Here is a 6390-nt window from a genome sequence, read left to right on the forward strand (position 1 = left end):
GGTAAGGAGAAAATTTTTCGTGATCGAAAAATTCTCCACTGGTCCACTGGGTGTTATGTGTCCTGTCCGTTGTCTCATGCTAGGTGTTAAGTGTTCAGTCTGTACGACCTCTGGTTGAAGACGGTGTTCCTGTCTTTTCTTTAATTAATTTGTTCTTGATCGACCTTTTGTCCCTTTCGACCTTTAGTCCTTTTTGACCTTTTGTCCTTTTCGACCTTTTGTCCTTTTCGACCTTTTGTGCCTTTCGACCTTTTGTTCCTTTCGACGTTTTGTCTTTTCGATCTTTTGTCCTTTCGACCTTTTGTCTTTCGACCTTTTGTCATAGATTCGTAATGAGAAATATGCAAAGTTTCTTGGCAAATTTCAAGTTTGTTGGAACAAAAAAGTGGTACATGTACATTTATCAAATTATTTTAAGCGGCAGTAAACCATTTTAATATTCAAAATAGGATTAAAATCTGTGGCGGAAACATCCATGTTGTCAAATTTTTTTTTCAGTAAGCTAATTTTAGTGGGTAGAACTGCACATGTACTACTTTTCCTGGCAACGAAATTGCCATTGTGATATATACCAGAAATTAAAAAGTGCATATCTCCAGATTTAGTTGTCAAAAATCACTTTTTCATTATTCCCTTACTAGACCTTTGCTCACAGAAGCAGTTGGTGTAAAAAACACAAAATCGACAAAAATGGTTTATGTACCACTTTCGCTGGCACCGGTTCATATACGAATGCAAAAGCTGCAGCACGATGGGGCATGTGACCCACCAAATTGAACATTTGCTTCACTCCTTCTTGTACTTAAATTGCCAGAAATGTGTTCCTGAAATAATTTCCGAAGTAAGTCCTGGAGGAAGTTTAGAAGAAATACATGAAGAAAATTCTTAGTCTTGAGGACTTTCTGGATTTATCTCCGTATTTCAGGAGGATTTTCTGAAGGAACCCCTGGAGAAAATTTTAAAGGAATTCTTGGAGGAATGTCCAAGAAAATATTCAAGAAATTTAAAAATGTCGATTATTTCTTTAGGAGGGCCATTGGAAATGGCTCTAGCAATTCGTACGGAGATATCCAAAAATGCGTCTTAGAATTTTGAAAGGAAATGGCGGAGAAAGTTCCGAAGGAATTACTAGATGAATTTCCGAGGCAGAGCAGAGACACTTACGCGAAGCCCGCGGGAAAGAGATAATCTCCTTTAAACAGTGTAATTCAACAGACTATTTTATACTTTCTTTTAATAAACAATTCCCTAATAATTTTTCTTGGTTTTCTTGAAATAATTTACGAAGGAAGTCCTGGACGAAGTTCTGCAGGAAGACATAAAGAAAATTCTTAGAGTCTTGAGGAATTTCTGGATCTATCTCCTTAGCAATTTCATGAGGATTTTCTTTCGGAATTCCTGAAGCAAATTCCGAAGAAATTCTTGGAGGAATGTTCAAAGAAATTCTTTAAGAAATTTAAGAACATCGGTAATTCCTTTAGGGAGGAAATTATATTCGATATCTGAAACTTCGTCCTAGAATTTGAGAAGGAAATGGCGGAGAAAATTCCGAAGGAATTACTAGATGAATTTACGAGGAAATGGAATGTCTTATGGAATACCTGGAAAAGTTCCAGTGAAATTGTTAAAATAATTTCCGAAAAAAATTTGTAGGAATTTTTAAATGTATGTAGGGCAAGTGTACCGGTTTTGGCCATCTTAGTGCCTAATTTGGCCAACCCTGAAAAATACCTGTTTTATTTTCGGAGTTATGGGAGAAATTGAGCAAATTAGGAACATGACCAAAACTGGTACAGTTACCTATCTATTTATGCAATTATTCACCATCCTGGCTTGAGTCTTGATCTGCATACGGTTCCACCAAATAGTACAGTCGAATTTAATCACCATTCTGCTTTCAATGCACTGCTGTATGAAGGGTGAAAACGGAGGTGGCAGACCCGTAAGCACAGACACTTACGCGAAGCCTCCGGGTACAAAGAATCTCCTTTGAACAGTGTATTCCAACAGACTAATAAATAGATTCGCAATCCTTTTTGAGCTTTCCGGGAGATGGCTTCTTTAAGGAAGGGTGCGTAAAATCCATTACAACTGAGGGGAAGTGGACCCATCTACATGGGCAGAATATTTTAAAAATGTTTCAAAAAGAATTTCTGAAGAAATTCCTGATGAATTTGTCAGAATTAATCCTAGAAAGAAATTTCCTAGGGTCCTAAGAAGTTCCGAAGCACTGGTTTCATTTGTGGAAACTTTTTAAAATTCGATCGAAATTTTTGAAGGTTTATTAGAATGAGTTCCTTGGTGACTTACCGAAATAATTCCTAAATATATTTCCTAGGGAATATTTGAGGTATTTACGAAAAAAAAAAATCCTTTGAAATTTTCGAAGGAACTCCTGCAGTAAATTCCCAAGGAATTGTTGAGAAAATCCGAATATAGACCGTTCAAATAATTATAAATACTTTTTGTTTATTGAATATTTCCATTTTTTTTTCAAATAATTTACTGTTTTATGGTTACATATAGCCTAACATTCTATTTGATTTCATACAGCATCGAGTTTTCCAGAATGTTTCGTATATTTGTCAAGTGCAATAATTTTTCTTTCGCAATGTTTCGAGGATTTTGAACGTGTTTTTTAGATATTTTCATCAATATTACTACTTAATCCATTCTATCTGGTTTTTATACTCATTTAACAAGCATTATAGATTTTAAAATTTAAATAATTGCTATCGGACGAGAATTAGAACAATTTCAAATTAATAGCGATTAGCCCCAAAAAACATTTAAAATTATTCCGAGCTCTCGTTTTCACCAATGCAACCATTTTTTTTTACTTTTTGGAGCAATGTGGTCTGTGTCATTAGTGTCCAGATGAAGCCCCAAGATAAACCGTACGTGAAAATCGTCTGATTTTAAAGCGATATCCTTACTAATGATGATTATTCATTTTCAATTTTTTTTTTGTGGTTTTTCGAAATTTTCAGGTCATTGAATTTATTTTCCAGACAGATCTCGTCGATAATGCGAAAAGACAAACATTATTATGCGTCTGTATTGAAAATTATATTATACGTTCTTTCTAGGTAATTTACCAAAGAAACACGTTCCAAAAATAACCCATTCTGTGCAAAAAAAAAAATTTGGTCAAGAATCAAAGCTTCATATTTTCCAAAAAATTCAGAACTTATACATCCCGTGAAAGAGTATAGGATGTAATTTATTAAGGTATCGACATTTTCATTGAATCACAAACGGTATTTCAATTGGTGACTTTTTCTTAGTGTATTTATAATTATCAGAAAGGTAGACCTTTCCGCAATTTCGATATTTTGGGAGTTTTTCTTGGCATGTAGTCTTGATTCTAGAGTCAAAATTGAGTTTGTTTTACTGCTGTCCGGATTTTCTGATATAGAAATTTTTATTTATATTCCAACAGCTACTTGTTTGGAAAATCCATTAAAAGTTCCTTTGTAAGTTTCATTTAGAATTCCTTCGGATATTCTTTTAGAAATTAATTTTAAAATTGTGTTGGTTCTTTTTGGTTATTCCTTCAAGAATTGAGTCAGAGATTCCTCCAGGAATTTCTTTGAAAATCTCTTTAGAAAAGCCACCAGGAATTAATTTGCGCATTCATCCAAAGATTCCTTCAGAAAACCCTCCGGAAAGCCCTTTTATTTATTTTTTCTTTGGAACTTCCTTAGGATTTTTTTTCAGTGAACCATACAAAATTCCTGAAGGAATAATTGCGGAACGAATTCTAATTTGGAGCAATTTTTAAAGGAATTTTCGAGAAAAAAGATGTGTGAGTGTTCAACTTATTTTCAATTAAAAAACCCAACTAATTTCACTGAGTGGTGATACTGCCTTTCTCGCATTTAGCCAAGACACCAACCTTATATGGCGTTGATATGGTTCGATGTACCATTTTCTTTATAACTTTCAAACGCAACGGTCGATCGCTTTAAAATTCAATAGTGATCAACTAGGCTTTGCCCCCTGTCGAATGAAACTTGTTGCAAGAAAATCGGTTAAGAATTACTATATGAAAAGTTGTCTAATGTTTTTCTTAGCTTTTGTGCACACACATACACACACATACATACGCACGGACAGACAGACATTTGCTCAGCTCGTCGAGCAGAGTCGATTGGTATATAACACTATGGGTCTCCGAGACTTCTATAAAAAGCTCGTTTTCGGAGTGAAATGATAGCCTTTCGGTACAACTTTGTTGTACGAGAAAGGCAAAACACAAAACTTAAGGAATTTATAACCGTATTTTCCGAATATTTCCCAAAAGAATTTCAGAAGAGATTCCCGAAAGAATTTTTGAAGGAAATTTTCGAAGATCTACATTCTGCAGGAATTTCTGGAAGAGTTGCTAAAGGAATATCCGAAGGAATTCCTAAAGGAAATTCGGAAAGAAATCCTGGAGAAAGTTCCAAATAAATTCCACAGAAGCATTTCGAAAAAATACCAAAAATAACTTTTTAGAGTTACCGAATAAGTTCTTAGAGGAATTACTGGATGAATTTTTATTAGAAACTCCTGAAGAAATTAAAAATAAATCCTAAAACAAATTCCGAAGGTTTTCTTCTAAAGGGATTTCCGAATGTATTCCTAAAACAGTGTCCGTAGGTATTCCTATAGAAAATCTTGGAAAAAAAATTTAGGCCCTCATCAAATGTTACTCTAGACAATTTTTGAAAAACTAAGTACGCAGAGTGGCTTAGAAATACCATATCTTTATACCTACCAAGTTTCATTTGATTCTGAGATGGTACTGCCAGCCCCATAGAAGGGTTGGCGCGAAATTCGTCTTTTAGAACTTGAGCATTTCGGATATCGGGATATGGATTTGTATATCAATTTAGTATTTTCTTCAGTTCCAAACAAGAAAATCCTTGACATCGCAAGATTGAAAAAATCTGAAATGAACTTAATCTGGAAATAAAAATGTCGGTTCCTGCATTAAGTCATTTTATTGACGTGAGGCGTGACCTGATTTTCAGGATATACATGCCCACCATGCCTACCTACGGTTCCGTTCAATCCACTGATGAAATCGGCCAAACTTTGATGGCATCGGAATAGGCAGAAAAAAGTCATTGACTGCATGAAAAAATCTCCCGGAAAACACCTTTTGTCATAAAATATATAACGGCATAGATAGCATTCTTTTAAAAGCAACTCTAATAACATAACATCTCACACCTTTTTGATAAGTTTCGTCCACTTTCTTTGTACTTGGTTTTAGATTCCTGCGTAAAATATTGAATTTGTTAGAATAATATTTTGGAGCTCTCTGGAAGAATCAATGTAAAAACGGGACAAATTGAGGATTTTTTAAATTACGACGGGACAGCACTATAAGGTCTAAAAAACGGAACTGTCCCGTTAAATACGATAAGTATGATCGGTCAGCCTACTACTACTAATAACTCGACCGCGTTCCAACCAAATGGCTTGATTTTTTGTACATCACTAGATATCGACAGAAACTAACCATGTACTAAAAAACAAGTAATTCGGCTGGAATACGCTCGAGTAATGAACGTTGCGGACGGGAATAGGGGGTGCTGCCCAAATGGTTCTCTACCCTATATCCTTTTCCCAAGGTTCCATTCCTCGTCAAAACGGAAGCTCGTGTTATCGCTTGGTACGCCATTTGGAAGTAACGTTTATCCCAGCAAAGCTGTGTCTGAGCTGCTTCAACACAAGAAGGTAAATCAGAGAACAGGTTTATGTTGCCAACATTTGATGAGAGTGCGATAAAATTATCTTTGAATTTCAGAGACGGGTTCCTAGTGGGGAAAACGTCCAGACGTTACATCACTTATCAGTGCTTGACCAATCCTAGTTATCCGTTCATGTGGTTCATTCACTGCAATTTCAACGATTCGGACAATCATGCAGAAGCGACGAAAGATATGTGCAATCCGTTTAAGCCATGCTAAGCTATACTAATTAGCGTTTATCTGAGTTCAACTTGTTGGGACGATGTTCTTCCACAAAATTAATCATTTCCATCCGCCCAGATACATTGTGTCACATATTAATAGCAACCATCCGTTATTTGCCTTTATCGTATACTTAGTATACGTAAAGGCTATAATATCACTCTAAAACCAAAGTTTTGATAAATGTCTCAGAGACCCATACTGTTGTACACAAATCAAATCAGTTCGACAAACTGAGATAGTGTCTGTATATGTGTGTATGTTTTTGTATTTGTACAAAAATATGAGACACACTTTTTAGTACTCAGCATTATCCGATTTGCTCGCAACAGATCATTGCGTTTCAAAGTTATTCAAAAATCATTGATTTTCTAGGGATTCTGATAATAAATATTCATACCTCTAGCGATCATTTGAAGGCTTT

This window comes from Armigeres subalbatus, chromosome 2 (assembly GCF_024139115.2).
Source record: "Armigeres subalbatus isolate Guangzhou_Male chromosome 2, GZ_Asu_2, whole genome shotgun sequence".
NCBI lineage: Eukaryota > Metazoa > Arthropoda > Insecta > Diptera > Culicidae > Armigeres > Armigeres subalbatus.